This window comes from Anas platyrhynchos, chromosome 20 (assembly GCF_047663525.1).
Source record: "Anas platyrhynchos isolate ZD024472 breed Pekin duck chromosome 20, IASCAAS_PekinDuck_T2T, whole genome shotgun sequence".
NCBI classification, from domain to species: domain Eukaryota; kingdom Metazoa; phylum Chordata; class Aves; order Anseriformes; family Anatidae; genus Anas; species Anas platyrhynchos.
This window is the reverse complement of record NC_092606.1, coordinates 8,942,160-8,958,416: the sequence shown is the minus strand read 5'-3', so window position 1 is coordinate 8,958,416 and position 16,257 is coordinate 8,942,160. Positions and strand designations below refer to the sequence as shown.

General features: G+C 44.2%; 1 long non-coding RNA gene across 3 annotated transcripts in view; it reads right to left on the bottom strand.

The window, feature by feature from the left end:
* Positions 1-2,075: 2,075 nt before the first annotated feature.
* Positions 2,076-16,257, bottom strand: part of LOC106016502 (uncharacterized) — a 120,321-nt gene continuing 106,139 nt past the window's right edge. Inside the window, exons 5-6 of one of the 3 annotated variants that reach the window (XR_011804226.1) lie at positions 3,678-3,739; positions 2,076-2,722 (exon numbers count right to left, since the gene is read on the bottom strand). This is a non-coding gene — a long non-coding RNA (uncharacterized lncRNA). Of the gene's footprint in view, positions 2,723-2,870; positions 3,120-3,677; positions 3,740-16,257 lie in introns of those variants that run through there. The other 2 variants (XR_011804228.1, XR_011804229.1) reach the window with 2 other exon arrangements.

Sequence of the window (16,257 nt, the reverse complement as noted above, 5' to 3'; positions counted from 1 at the left end):
GTCTCCTTTAGGTTGGGGGAAAAAAAAGTGTTTTAACATTTAAAGCAAAGCTAAATAATGCTGTACTGCTGGGCAATTTTCAAAGCCACATTAAAAGAGAATCATAGGAAAAAGAGACATCCGTTACAAAAACACTACATGGCTCCTGCTCTGTGCGCCACGATTCTGTTAAGATACTCTTTTAATGCAGCCATTTCCAGTGATTTCTCCCCAGTAACATGAAATCAGGCTTAATATTGTGGATTAAACGTTATTTCCTCCTCTAATTGACAGATTGGATTTGGTGAATCTTAACCCTTGCATCAGTTGCACAGAAGCCCCTCTGTGTATGGGTATCAGGGAAAGCACACTTCCCCGGTGAACCCGAAGTGCAATACGGTGTCTGCCTTCGGCATGCACGGGGCCAAGGGATGCAGGCTTTCAGCAAATGCTAACTAAACAAAATGATGCATAAAACCACATGTGAAAAGTTTGCCGCTAACATCTCCGCACTCTATTCATGCAAATAACCCCCTGATGTGTTCAAAAAATGGTACCTCAGCCTCCAGATATTCATCCGAGCACTTCCAATATTTGGTCCATCACGATAATCATGGTGCAGAGGAATCCCTTCCCTACCCCACCACCCAAAAAAGAACCTACAAACCAGAGAATTACTTCTAGGGTTGAAAGCAGAGAGAATGATTCTTACCCTGACATTTGAAATTCCTCCTGGAGGGAACACTGGGAGCGATACAGCTCGATTTTCTGACTGTGACCCCACTGCAGGACCCAGTATTTGCCCTTGTTGAACGTTGTGTGATTAGACTTGGCCCATCAATCCAGATCCCTCTGCAGAGCCTTCCTACCCTCATCAGTCACACCCAATTGGTATCGTACACAAACTTACCAAGGATGTACTCTATCCCCTCAGCCAGGTCACTGAAAAATGTTGAACAGAACTGGCCCAACGCTGAGCCTTGGGGAACGCCACCTGTGAGCGGCCACCAGCTGGACTGCGGTCCCTTCACTTGGGCTCTCTGAGCCCAGCCAGTTCTTCACCCAGCAAACCGTGCACCTGTCCAAGCCCTGAGCAGCCAGCTGCGGGAAAATCTGCGAAGTTGAATTCCCCCACAAGAACAATCACGACACTTCTCCTAGTTGCCTGTGGAACATTTTGCCTACCTCTTCATCCTGGCCGGGCAGTCTATAACAGACTTCCACCATAATATCTGCGTTATTGGCCATTCCCCAACTCTTACCCAGAGACAAAAAAAAAAAACAAAAAAACAAACAAAACATAGATAAAGGAGGATAAGTCAATTTCTTTGCAAATCATCATCCCTCTCCCCAGACAGTCTGTCAACATCAGCTGCTCTCTAGATAACAATCTCTGCTGTGCCCAGCATCTGTTTTTCAGGTCACTTGACTGGCTTAGCTTGCATGTTCCATTGCATTCCTCCTGCTCGTTCATCTCTGTCTCTGGCACTACAAAGAACAGCTAAAAGTGACATTTAGTTAAGCTTTAGACAGCGGAAGAGAGGAAGCCTGTAACGGCTAGCCATTTGCTCACATTGTATAACATCAGCTTCAGTACCTGACGCTTGGTTTGGTCCACCCCGGTGTGAGACCTAGAGGAGGACACAGCAAGGTAATACCTTAGGGGCACAAGTCCCGTGTGGTGACTCCAGTCACAGCCCTGAGGAAGCCACTCTGGCTGAGTGCACGCTGCAGCAAGGTGCTGCACCTCAGACACAACCCTGTGGCAGCTCCGGCCCTGCTGTCCTGGTGCAGGCAGGCAGGTTGGCCCTGCAGCCCCCAAGCACCAGGCAGGGACAGGCAGCACAGAGTCACCACCATAAGCTCCTGTAATTCAATGGGAAACTGTAAGTGAATTACCACATTGTTTGGGCACTTGTAATTCCATAAATAACTGCACAGGTCTGTTTATTGGTGAACGTGAGGCCCCTAATGCTGGGTAAATTGGCACAAGCTTGCAGGGAAGGTTCCCTACAGGACCATACACATCAGGCCAGAAGACAGGACTACAAGTCTCTAAGTAACTTCCAGATTTACTATCCTGAAATGAGGCAGTTAAGAGTTTCGCTCCTTTAAAGGCTGAGGATCAGACAGATCAGACTGTCTAACACCTTTTCCCAGATACTGTGCTCCAGAGCCTAGAAACTTCTAGGTTATCTCAATTCTGAATTTATTCCATGTGTGGATGCACTCACGCTCCTGTATTTAATGCACATATTAAATTTTAAATAGATTGCTTTTAACTAATCACATCAAGTGGCATTTGTGCAACGTAAATATTTGCTTTGTTCCTTCAACACTCTTTCAATTACACTGAAAATTTCAGAGAAATAAAATTACAGCAGGTTGAATATTAAAAGGGGTGGGGGTGGGAGGAAGAGATAGAAAACTGTAAGCTTCAAAGGGAATTCTACACTTTGATTTTAGTTTGCATATTCCAAACGCTCACATTTTGCTACACAGATGTCAAACCAGGAGGTAGGTAATAAAGCAGGTTTCTTTAAGATTAAAAAATATATACATTTGAAATGATCAAATCAAACCATATTCCAAGTGTGACAGAAGTAAATGACGTATTATTAGTTCTTCCCTGAACCTCATTGAACCACCTCTTTCCATCATAGCAGGGGTCTGTGAGCCATGAAGATCCTTGCCAAAAATAAAGAAAGAATGGCAGCATTCCCCATCTGCTGATGAGTCCAATCTAAGGGAAGACAAAACACTGATTTTATTTAACTCTGTTCCAATTACTGTCAGGCGATACAAACAGTCATCATGACATGCAGCCAGGTTTATTCATGTGCCCAGCAAGCCAGGCCAGACATAATAAAGAGATTACACACAGCTTGGAATACAGGCAACTTGGAATGGCTTTTATTAAAACTTAGAGCATGGGAAGTATTGGGTGGTAGATTTAGGTATCACACAATCAGAAATGTGTTTGGCTCCAAAGCATGACACATGGCACCCTCAGCGAATGAGGGCGACTATTAGTACAGCATAACAGGCCTGCTTTTCTCTCCTTGCCAAAAGAAAAGCTTGGAATAGCAGAGAGCACATGGCACTTTCAACTTAGAAGAGAGAGACTGGCACGAGCTTTCCTGACAGAGTAGGAAGGAAAAAACAAAAAAGGAGCTTTGTAAAGTGTCTGTCCCCTTGAAAGACAGCTCCCCATAAAACACCGCCAGCCTCTGTACTGAAGTGACCCTGGATGAGAAAGGGCTCTTAACAGCAAGGGAGAGGGCGAAAGGGACAACAGGAGGGTCGTGAGCTCTGCTTGACTTCTGGGGTTCCCCTGCTTCTTGCTGGCACCAACTTCTCTGTAGGACACAGTTAGAGGCCCAGGAGCCTGCTCAGGGCACAGGGGATGGAGATGTGCAAGAGCACACACTGCCACAGCAACCAATTCTGCTTCAGCGCTTCCCTCTGCTACTCTATCTCTATCTGTGGCCATCTGTTGTGTGCCTTCTCATAAATATTTTGGGGTAGGACCGTCTGCCTACCCTGAGGCTGTGCAGGTGAGATACAACACCGTGGTCCTGAATCACAGGCAGGAACCCAATGCACACCCACGTGGCACCTAAGGACAGAACAGCTCACACCGGCAATCCTGGGCTATTAACTGTCAGACATCTCAGCTGTTTACATTTCACACTAACCTTACCAGATCCAGCAGCTCTCCCATTCAGTCTTCTTGTGCAGAAAGTGTTCTTGCCTCATTCTAAAACAAACAAAACACAAAAAAGCAACCACTCCTCAGGCACAAGGAGGTGTTGCAGTTTCTGTGGGAAAAGAAGCCAGCTGAAGAAAAGACCTGCAAAATAAAGTTTGGGGGTTGTTATTTGGTGTTGGTTTGTTGGTTTTTTTGTTTGTTTGTTTTGTTTTGTGGTTGGTTGTTGTGGTTTTTTTTTGCCTTCGTGGTAACCTGTGCCACAGACACAGGAACAGCCAGGGCCAGGAGCCTCCCCCAGCCCATGATGCCATGTGGAGTAGAACGGATCTCCGTGCTGGGCCTGACAGCGACTGAACCTCACGTGGTGCAGGAGGATGAGATGCCTGGAAACTGAAGAAACTTCTTTTGCACTGAAGAAGACAGCAAGCTTCTGTTTGGGGTATAATCAAACAGATAAAAAATACTGATATCCAGACAACTACTACTGCCATTTCACCTAACATCCTTAACTCACACTGCCCGTACTTTCCTCAATAACACGTCACTCTTCACCTTCTTCTTATTTACAAGCCTCTGTCCTTAGCCATCTGGCTCTTCTGTTTAGCTGTTTAATGCTCTCATTCAGCAAAGCAAGTTAGGCCATAACAATATAAGGTGTAAGAATCTCGTATCAAAATCAAGAACTGCTCAACCTAAAGGAAGCCCCGTTATAGGGTCTTTCGAAGATCTTCAGAACAAACCCTAAGCCTATGAGGACAGTAAAGCCTGGTCTCAGTTAACAAAAAATGGACAAGAATAACAGAAGAGGCCCAACAAACCACACGTATGTGGGAAGAACTAATTTCTAGAACTTTTACAATCTATTAAATAAAGCTCTTCTCAAAAGACAGGGCAATATTAACTAGCTGTCTGCATCGAGGTGCGCAGCAATGACCTTGTCACGGCGAGCAGCTGAACAGCAACTTTCCTCTGAATTAATCCGTAACAAGGAGGTGAAGTGTCTAGACAGATCTAATGCAAATAATAATTATTGCATAAGGCAACAGGATCAGGTTGTATTTAACAGGGCTGCAGCTGGAGCACAACAAAGGTCACTGAGATAGCAGCAGCTCTTCGCAGTCAGGACGCAAGATGGGTCAAGCCGTGGAATGTCTGCTTGTTGCAGTAACGAGGCATCATAACGGCTTCAACATCTAAGGCTGGTTTAAGCTGGAAGGGAAAGGAGGCTACACCAGATATTACAAGCAGACAAAGCCTGGAGGGCTGATTTAGATGAGCATATTCTTGAAATACAGTATAAAAAAGCAAGTTAGATGTTTGTGTCATGGCATATAGCTGAATTTCATTTGAAACTGCTACCCACGACAGAACTGTGTAACAGCAAGATTTTTATTTTAGCAACCAACATATTTGACCATAGTCCTAGACAGGATGAAAGATCTTTGGTTTTCAATTTTTTTTATTTTTTTATTTTTTTAAAAAAAAGTCCCCAGTAATACAGATGGCAGCCAGGAGAGATCAGAACTCAAGGTCTCCAGGGTCCTCACTCAGGGCATTCCTGTTCAGGCCAGAGGATATTTGTACTCCTCAGGCACGCACTGGAACTGAGATGTGGAATATCCTGAAAAAACTGGTAGACTTAAGAGCTCTGCATTTCCAGAAACATGAATCTTACCCTAACTTCACATTCTTAGGAATTATCTTTCCAAGCAGCTAAAGTAACGACTCTATCTGAATACAATTCAATTTACTAAAACCCCTGCAGAATACACACACATACTTGGAACAGGAAAGGGAAATGCAGTTATCTGACATTCTCCATTCATTCAGAGCACAAGGCTGCTGAAACCTGGATGTAAATGTTTCTCAACAGCACTCACAAGATGGTGTAGTAATTGATGCCAAAAATTCAGCAGCTTTATCATATGCAATTTTTTCCTACTGACAAAGTATTCCATGGAGCTGTATTTCAATTCTGATTCCATATGTCACTTCAATTTCTGATCAGAGCTTGAACATAAAAAAAATATATTATAGCCTGCCTCAATGGACCAATAAAAAAGGATCATTTCTTTTTACATATCAACATTTATTAGTCTCAATCATTTTACAAATATAATCATTATGGTCCCTTTTACTGAGAACAGCTATTTCCCTCCACACACTCATCCTGGGGGCTCCACGGTACAGATGCTCTTATTCCTTTTATTTCTGAGGGTAGCTTGTTGTTCCACTGCAAAATCTGCCATCACGCATAACCAAGAGAAAAATTAATTAAAAAGTCACCCCCCTCCTATTCCCAATACCCTAGCTCTCTACATTACTATGATTTCCCTCCCTCTTCCCCCAGATACATAAACTTTCACTAAGAAGTCAAAGGCAGAGCAAGTTTCAAATCAGAGGAATGAGGGGGCTGAGCGGCCTGAGCCCTGCATCTCCCGGGCCTTTCTGCTTCCCAGGATCAGCCCTTCTCGGGGCCAACTGTGTTTAACTAGGGCACAGCTCGCAGCTGGCTACAGCACATATTCCAGGAGCACACGAGGCCCTGGTTGGAGGCCGTCAATACTTAGATTAATCTCAGTTTTCAGAACCACTGATCATATCTGTTTGTTTTATGCTCTTTCAGAATCAACCCAAAGAAATTGATCCATCCTTCCTACTGAAAACCCAAGACAGGCAGGATGCTGTTTTTGAAGAGACTTTTACAAATCCCATCGATACTGGAATAAAACCAGAAAAAACAAGGCAGCTTTATTGATTTTCACATTAAAATAACATCTGCTTTTTGTGCATGTGCAGTCTCCCATGAGCGATAACTTAAAGAGAATCTAATATTGAACCGATAAGTATTATCCATCAGTTCTCCTCCCCCTTTTCATAACAGCTACAAAAGATTAGAGATAACATGCCTGATTAGTGTAGAATGATGTAAAAATCACTGCCTGGACTGAAACACATGGTGCAAACAGTAACTGAGCCTGCCAACTAGAGATCGTTTAAGTCAAACCAGGCATCTTCGGGCCTCTGGATACAGGATTGGGAAGTGGACACAATAAGACTTCTGCACAGTGCATGCCATCGAAAATCTTATTCTTGCTGAAGCCATTTTGGCCAATTCTATTACTTCCATTAAACCATTCGCTCATTTTCATCCAAAATTGATGTCCTTGTAATTTAAGCCACCTCAGCTCAAAAGAATTTTATCTGAGCTGAGATTAATCCCCACATTGTGTGGAATGGAACAAACAAAACAAAACCTGTTTCTCATTTTCCAAGGCTAACTTTCCAGCTTCATGAGTTACAGCAGAAATGTTGAAGGTTCACAGTCAAGTTACACCTAAGTTTTCATACAAAGTGAAAGGAAGATAACTAACTGCACAGTTTTGCTTCACACATCACTGTTATCTCGAAAACTCACACCCTCTGCAGAAGTATGTGCTAAGAAGCAAAGCAAAATAACACCTCCCCCACGGCTCTGTAGGTTTTGAGGACTGGAATAAACTGTGGATGCTATATACACCACTCCAATCAACAGCACTCATAGCCAGAAAACACTTTTTAAAAAATCATTGCTTGGCTCATTTTGCCTTGATTTTTCTTCTTTGTATACAGGATCAGTGAGAGATCCTCAGGAGTTGTGTTCAGTTTGAACAACACGAATCAGCTGCAAGCCAGGTGCCAGGGAAACCTCAGAAGATGACAAAGTCCTCACTAGCGCTGCTCCGGGCACAGCCCCGCCACAGCCCAGGGCTCCTTCAGCACAGGGTCAGCTGCTGGGGCTCCCAGCCCAGTGCCCAGACCCTGCGGGCTCCTGGCAGGTGCGAGGCATTGGCCAGAGCTGCCAGGCACACGGTGATGCCGTCTGCTCGTGCCCCACTGGAACGGGAAGGCAGCCCCACGCCAACAGGGTGGAGGCAGCGACCGGAGGGTTCCCGAGCCTGGAACATGTCGCAGAGCCCAGGCTTCACCTACCGCAGGTCCTGCCTGACTTTCCTTCAGCCCGCCTTTGCTTGGTAGGAGACGCGGCGTGGCTACTCCAACACGTAGCAGACCATTCGGATACACAAATCTTAATTACAGATTTTGACAGCAGGCTCGTCAACCTCACGGCAGCTGCCTTGCCTGTGCCCTCCTGCAAACGCTCCTCTCTCTGCTCTCAGCAGGCACAGTGTTGCTTCACGGCTCAACCTAGCAGAGCAGCATTTTGTTTTTCCTACAGCCCTGTCTCTGTCACCACTCAGCGGGTGCTTCCACATCGCTCCACAAACAGCAGCGGAGCCGCTGCAAGGCCAGCAGAGCTGCCGGCCCAGCGGACGGCTGTACCGTGTTGTAATGGGTCTGCAGCAAACAAGATTACAATGAAACTGCGGGGTTTGCATTTCCTTGCGGGTTCACGGGCAGGCCTCTGTCCACAATTTAATTAAAAAAAAATAAAAAAATAAAAATCCAGAAGCTAAAGACCTTTGCCTGGTGACTCCTGATACCCTCTTGGGAGCCTAAGGAAAGAAACATTCTGACAAACTCCCCTCTCACTGCCTCCACGCCACTCTTAAATGTGGAAAACGTAGCCCCTGGCTTAAATGGCAGTAGAATCAGTGCCGAGGAAATAACTTCTCTCTCAAAACCATACTGTTTAGCACAATGCAACATAAGGTGAAAACAGGAAACAGGCAGTTGGTTTTATTTGTGTGTATGTGTGTGCACATATGTATGTACATAGCTCTCACGTACACACTACAGAAATGTATCCTCCTTCCAGATCAGCTTTACTTTACAAAACCATCTTCACTCTTAACTGTAATTTACAGGAAAGCATCTCTGTGCAGAACAGTATTTAAACTCATAGCTTTACACTTCAGCAAAAGTCCTTGGTGACTTTAAGTCCAATTTATTTTAATGTTCATCTTTAGGCTGCAAGAAGACAAAGATGTGATTGCTGACGCATCCGCTCCAACAAAGGAGGGGAAGGAAACATGAACAATAAAAAGAAAATATGTCAATATTCTCTGTCTGGACCTTTAGTTTTGCTGTGAAGGTTACCAGAGAGCACAGTGCCTCCCACAGACCCTGGTAGAGACAGGATCTCTGCTGGCTCTGCAGTCTCTAATAGCTTTTCTTGCTGACTTACATCTCTCAGAAGCAAGATGCAGTGCTGTCAGATTTAAGTTTACTTAGTGCTAAACTCAGCCAACAAATTGCTCGTTTCTGACAGATGTTTCTGTTTAAAGCCACCAGGAACCGTATGGATCATTCCACCTCATCAGTCTCAAGAGCCAGCCCAGCAACTCCAAGAGCCAGAAATTTGCCAGGAACAAATGAAAAACCTAATTAGATCAACAGACAAAATTTGGATCAAGATTAGAGGATCTGACATGACAATGGGATTAGACTATTAATGAGACACAACAAGGTTTGGCTATTTATCATTTCACAATCAGTTCTTACAGTATAAAAAGGAAGCCCTGGTAAATCAACATGAAAAATGCAAACACGAAAGCATCACTGTTTCAGCTTAGTGCATGCTCCCTTTTGATGCCAAGCTCTACAGAACCAATAAGTTTATTCTTGGAGAAAAACCACTGCAATAACAGGAGGAATTAAGAATTGAAGACAGCAATGGAAATAAAAATAACGAAGTCCTCAGAGCCAGATACTGATAGCTGCAGGTGTACAAAAAGGCTGAAAAATAAATAATTGCAAACAGCCGTTTGGAGCTATCCATATGGAAAACTGAGTACAGACAAACATCTGGACAGTCTTTGCAATGACATTGTCCTTTTTGTCCTCTCCTCTGTTCCAAGCAAGCATAAACATGCTTTAAAACAAGGTTGAAAAACGAACAAATAAACCATTGTTGCTTCCTTGCCTTGGCACACAGTGGGACTGAACAGGGTGTAAGGGAGGGGGGACAGGAGACATCAACTGGATCCCAACTTTGTACCAAAATACCAAGTAGCAAGCACAACAGCGCTCGACACCACACACCGTGGTCAGGTGAACCGAGCTCTATTTGCTACCCGCTGGCTGCCCTTGCACAGCTCGTGTGTTTCCTCTGCTCTGCTTTCTGACAAGTCTCGGAGATCCAGCTGGCATCCAGGCCACCCAGAAAATAAGCAGAGCACTCGGCAGTTCTTCCATCCCGTTTCTGCTCAGGTATGCTGCACCTTCACCTTCTGCTCTCACGTCTGTGAAGCCAAGCTTGGAAATAAACCCAGTGGTGGAGCTCCTGCAGTGGAAGGAGCCTCTGCACATCGCTACCTGCCTGCTTACCTCTTCCACATCACAAATGAAGCCACTGATGCCTGCCTGGAGGAAGCTCGTTACCTCCAAGCACCCCCCTGCCTTCCCTGGGGAAGAGATGCAGGCGATGCGCTGCGTGCTTCCAACACAGCAAAGCAAGCGAGGCCCATCCCCAGCACAACCCTGAGTTGGCTCCAGTAAAGAAGTTATCACCAGCTTATTTCTATTTTGAGCAGCAGCCACAGAGGCCTGCTCAGATACAACAACATGGTTTTAAAGAAAAGAAATTAAATCACAGTGCACTGCAGAAGAATTTTACAGACTGTGACACGCTGAGCTACATCTCAACGGCACCCGCAGGAGAAATAACTAACTCCCCACGTGCTGGCTCCTCTGCCTACCAGGAGTCTCTTGCTTTGTATTTCAATTGCAAAGCGAAGTTTAAAGCAACTTTAGCTGTACATGAACAACAACTGATGCAGCTGAATCCTCAGTTCAGGTCTGGAGGAGCTCCTTAATAGCACCAAGTTAATTTCCATTAGCAGCACAAGGTATCAGAGGGGGGCTTCTGCACTCCCAGGATAATCCTGCCAGTGAAGCAGTGCTTCCTAAGTGCCTGCGAAAACGATCCTGAAGGAGGCAGCAATCTCAATGTAGTTGTCAGTCTCTGACTCAAGAAGCTTAAGAGAGATTACCCGAGTGTTTACAGCTTATCACTAACCAAACTGTAACACCAAGCAAAGCGATTAACTAATGATACACTATAAAATACAAGCACTTCTAGGATCTTTCACTGTGTGGAAGCGCCTGTAATAAGAAGCAAATACATCCGCAGCACAAGAAGCTGCAGCTTTGATTGCCTGGATGTCAAAGCGTGTTTGGGAGCACAGCTGATGGCAGTCCCAGGAGGTGCACGCTCCGCCCCGAGGTGTGCCTGCCTCCTGGCACAACCACTGACACGGCTGCACAGCACAGGAAGGCTTCAGGAGAATTCAGATGGGCCAGCAAGGAGGCAGAGACAGAAGATGAGATTTTTGTCCCAGATTGCTTCATCGCATCCTCAACTTTAAACACAGCACCAGTTCCAGTCAGAGGACTTCTGTTAACGTCTGTGCCAGTGCTGGCAGCAAGAACAGGATGCATTGCAGCAGCCACGTAACTACTCTTAGTAAGTGCACAGTTTAATCCTTCCATACATGTTCCAAAAATAATTCCTCTTTGTCAAATTAAGTATGGCTTTTTGATACAATTAGGGATTTGCCTGGAGCTCTGGTAGTCCTGATATGAAAGGAATCTAGATACGCATCAGTTCTGGTTTCAGTCTTCCATTTAAAAAAAAAAAGAAATTAAAAAAAATCCTGCCACTCAAGTTCATCTTCTCATAAATCCCATTAACAGAGATATCCTGAGATAATTACAAGGAGCCAGCATCTTTCCTTTCTTCAGTGACTTTGATATAATACATTGTCATGAGAATTGAATAGCATCACTGCCAGTGCTAGCACCTATAAACACCATTTTAATTTAACCACTGCCTTTCCACTGAATGCTGTCTTTATAAAAAAAAAAAAGTTTCCTTGCTATTTCTTTTTTTTTCTTCCCTTAAAAGAAGCATGCACATGAACAGCAGAGAAGAAGGAAACAATGACAGAGAGCAGCACTCACACAGTAATAATTTAAAAATAAACAAATAAAAAGCATGCTCTCCAAGCCCATAGCAAGGACATTTCAACAGGGCAAGACAAAAACCAGGAGTTCTGCTAGCACCTGAGCCATGGTACAGCGGGGACTCCTGTGGGTAAGGTCCCTGTGGCTACTGCAGGGCCCGGTTAGAGATCACCCACAGGGCCTCACCTTCCCTGCCCAGCTACCTTCTTGGGTTCTGGGACCCAGCGTCTTCAACCCCACGCTGCTCCACGACTTCTGGAACCACCTGAAAGGAGGCTGCAGCAAGGAGGGTGCCAGCCTCGTTTCTCAGGTGCCAGGACACAAGGCAGCGGCCTCAAGTTGTGCTGAGGAGGTTTAGATTGCACGTGGGGAAAAACTCCTTCCTGGAGAGGGTCCATCCCCGGAGAGATTTAAGAGACGTGTAGATGTGGTGACACTAAGGGACGTGGTTCAGCTATGGGACTCTGTAGGTCAGGCTGATGGTTGCCCTCGGTGATCTTGAAGGTCTTTTCCAGCCTGGGTGATCCTACTCCATTCTCTACCCACAGCATTGGCACAGTGTAATAATTTCTCCAGGAAAGCCAGCAAAAAATCCAGCCACAAGGAATGTGCTGGGGGTGTCCTAGACAGTATTTTTTAGATACATTTGGGCCATTTTCAGGATTCTGCACAGAAGGAGCAGGCTGTGACGTTCAGCTCTTACACACAAATGGCACCGAGTCCTTCTGTGGGACCCGCAGACAGAACCATTCACACTGGCTTGGAATCAGTTTAAACCTCTACTTTCAGAGAACTCAGGTATTTGAAGTCTGTGGTCCCACTTGATGTCTCCTATTGTAGTAGGAGAAAAGTAAGACCAGTAGTAATGCCATCTGTAAGATACTCCACGTGCTCAGGCATGAGCAGTTCCAGTGGCAAACAAAATTAAACGAAGCTAACACGTGCAGCTAGGCCTAGCAAGGACTTCTGCAGAGCCAGAACGTTCCAATTACATCCCCAAGGTATAAATTGTAATTTCAGCTGTTGTTGGGAAGATGACAAGCATCTTACACCAATGCAGTGCCAGGGTTGCAGTTCCTTGTCTGTCACAAATTTGCCCTCCACACGGTGATAAATGTCACAGATGCAATTCAGCTGCTTTTGATGCGCGGCACATCACAAATACCTTCATCGTAAATAAATAAATAAATAACTCTTCTTATAATCATTGTAACTCATGAGGGCAAAACCTACCAAGAAAGGCTTCTCCAGTTAACAGCTTAAATGTGACAATTTTAGCAGCCACACGTGTACGCAGTACGGTTCAATTTCCCCCAAAGATGTGGTTCTGATCCTAGGGAGGCAAAGCAGTTCATTTGTCCTAATTCTGAACCAGAGCATGCTAGTCTCCTTCAATCTCAATTAGCTAGTAGGAAATTTATTTAGAAAGCTGACAGGAACTATTTGGGGGATTAATGATCACTGATTTATGAATATTGAGTAGCATTTCAATAATCCAAGCAGAGTAATCACTTGTAGCTGAAGCCAGTTCTCCCAACCATTATAGTCTGTAGCAATCACTCAAAGGCAGTTAAGTGATTCTGATTTATGACCTTAACCTGCAGGGCCCAGTACATTTGCTCTATCAGTGTGTAAATTCTAAAAACGCAATTCCCTGCACCTCTAGAGAGCCAATTTAAGTCAACATTATGCATGAGCTGAGCATGCTTGAATTCTCAGATCTCTTATTTCACTCATTAAATTTGCACTGAACATCTTGCAATTAAAATTTCATATAGATTTTTTCTTATGATTGACATTTGGCCTTGGCAAAATGAGTTTAAATTTTGTTTCTCTAAAGATTTAGAAGGAGATAGATTGATCTAGACATTGTTTTCTGCAAGATGATGATGATGGAGCACTAATGCTTTTATTAGCATTTTGAAAAGCCTCCCTTTTTGCTGGAAGACTCTCTCTAAGTAATAAGTGAGAGCAATTCAGTAACCAAAGCCAAGGCTACAGCTAATACAGCAGCATCAAAAATGCTGCTGCTCAAAGCCTGCATGTGACCCTTTCCTGTTTTCAGGCCAACTTCTTTAACTGGGGTGGAACAAATTGGGCCTTCCAGTACAAACCAATATGTGCTCATCTGCAAGGGCTGAACAGCCCCTCCGTTATGTGATTTGGAAAATAAGCCCAGGACAACTAAGAAGAGCTGAAAAGTACTCGAGTGTTTTCCAGTCCTGATCTGAAACGGTGAACTGTTTGGACTGACTCGAACACTGGATTTGTTGTGCTAACTCCAGGCACCTCATTTATTTTATCTCCTGCTCCATTCCCGGGGCGAGCAGTTCAAAGGAGGAACAACCTTCCCCTTCTGTGCCCCGGGCACTCGCGGTTCGCAGCAGACCTTCCTGCAGTGAATGGCTCTGATCACACGAAGCCAGCCCCTGTGCAGAGGAGTTCACAACAAAGGGACGGACAAACAAGTAAGGGAAGAAGAACAATTTATGCCTGAGTTCACTAATGGCTTAACAGGACTGCAACATTAATAGCCCGTGGACACGAGTACCACACAGTACAACTGAAGGAAACGCAAGGTCTGTTTGTACCGATTCATCTCCTAACACAATGACACATCAATTTCATACAGGACCTGGTGTGTAACACTGGCATGTCACAAATAACCACGTGCAGGCTGCGGCAGACGTATTAATATTAATGGTTTGTAGCTTAAGCAGCACATCAAGATGAAAATGTTTCACAAAGCTAAGGAGCTGACTAAGGAAGCATCCCCTGGGCTGAAAAACTGTGAATATACATACACGACACACATTTAGCTCCACTGGTCCTAGAGGCTATGGAAGTAGTGCAGGAGATAACATTTTAACTGTTACCTAACCTGATGACCAAAAGATTATTTACACGTCTGTGCAAGTACTCACAGCTGAAGCAAAACCCAAATGTGCTTGCATATTGAAAATCCATGTGATGAGAGAAGCTAATTTCCTTCTCATACCACAGGAACATTTAAGACACTTCAGGCTGCCATCCAAGCACAAGGAAGGGTGGGTAATACCAACGGCTATCCCACCTCCAGTCCCACCACCCCATCTACCTGAGCACAGTGTTTGCCTTTTAGCAAATTACCAGCAAAGAAAGCAAACCAAAATTTGTCTCAGTATGGGAACAGATCAATAGAGTACCTAATTCTATTATGTAGCTAAAGGAAAAATCCCACGGACTAGTCCTGGAGAATATCAATCTTGCAGCAGCACCATGGTTTACTGCAGAATAGTAAAGTCTTTACGGTCACAGCATAATTACACTAACATACCGGTATTTTAATATCATCTCTCTGAAATGAAATTTTGTTTCCATGTCCAGTCAATAATTCTGTCTCATCTCAGTGATGAATAGAGCTTAGTGAGTAATTTGTTATGAATAATTTATTCACTGCATTTCACCTTTCATCTCTCTTTGAACATTTTGTGAAATTCTGCAATGTATTCATTACGCAAAATTATTCACAACTAACTCGTGCTTGCAGACCGTGTGTTGACAGTTCACTGAAAATATTCAAACTGATTTGCCACTTGGTTACACTTACGAGGTGTTGTACCTGCTCCTGCGCTGGCTGGGCTCTGTTCAACCTACCTGCATCCCCAATTGTTCCGACAGCTGGGGCTCAAGTTCAGTCTCAGCCATATAAGCTCAGAATGAACCTTATGCATCACTCACCGCTCCCATTTCAGGGCCTGGAGAGGACCCAGCAGTGTTTGACACTCACTGTTCTCAGTGCTGTTTCAAGTCTGGACACAAGAATTCAGGCAAGATGGTGGGAGTTATCACATTACTTTACAGATAGAAACTTTAGAAAACCACTACAACTTCTATAAAGTTCAAAGTCTGTAGGAGAAATGGAAACCACCACCTTAAAATACTGCTGGTTTTCCACCCTACCAGAACTAAACAAGCCTATCAAGTCGGGAGAACCTTCTACAGTGTGACAATTGAGATAGCTGGCAATTTTCCCAATGAATCCCTTTTTGGTAAAAACAAAGACTTTTATCTCTTCCTGAACATAACAGTTTGTCCTTTTCTTCTATAAGAAGCAAAAATTTTCCAGTGCAAGCTCTAAAGGAATTATTGCTTTTAGAGTTGGATGGGCCTGTCTGAAAACCAAACAGAAAACAACTGCCCCAAGCATTTTATTTTACATCACTGTAAAAAAAACATTACATTATGGGTCCAGTACTCAAACAAAAAACACAGCTTTCTCCCAGAGGCAGCTCACCCCTTGCTAGCCCCCTAGAAGATGAAAAAAAATCTATCACTACAATGCAGATTTTGAGGTGAGATGAGCACTATTGTTTAGACACAGCACCAAACCCACAGGGACAAAAAATCCTGAAGTACAGGCTCCTGGAGGCAATTTGTCACTAGAAAACAATCCCATTTAATATCACACCACATCATGAGAAACTTACTTTAGTCAGATCAATGCATCGGAATTCCACATTCCAAATTAATTACCAATCTTAATTTTTCATACACATTTTTCTGTGAAAATTTGGTTTCATTTCCATTTCTTGCTCCATCCCAAGAGAAAGAAAACATTGAAGTGTCCTTCTCATGGCACAGAAAGATTTGTACAAGTCTTTACTTGAGCTGGTGAA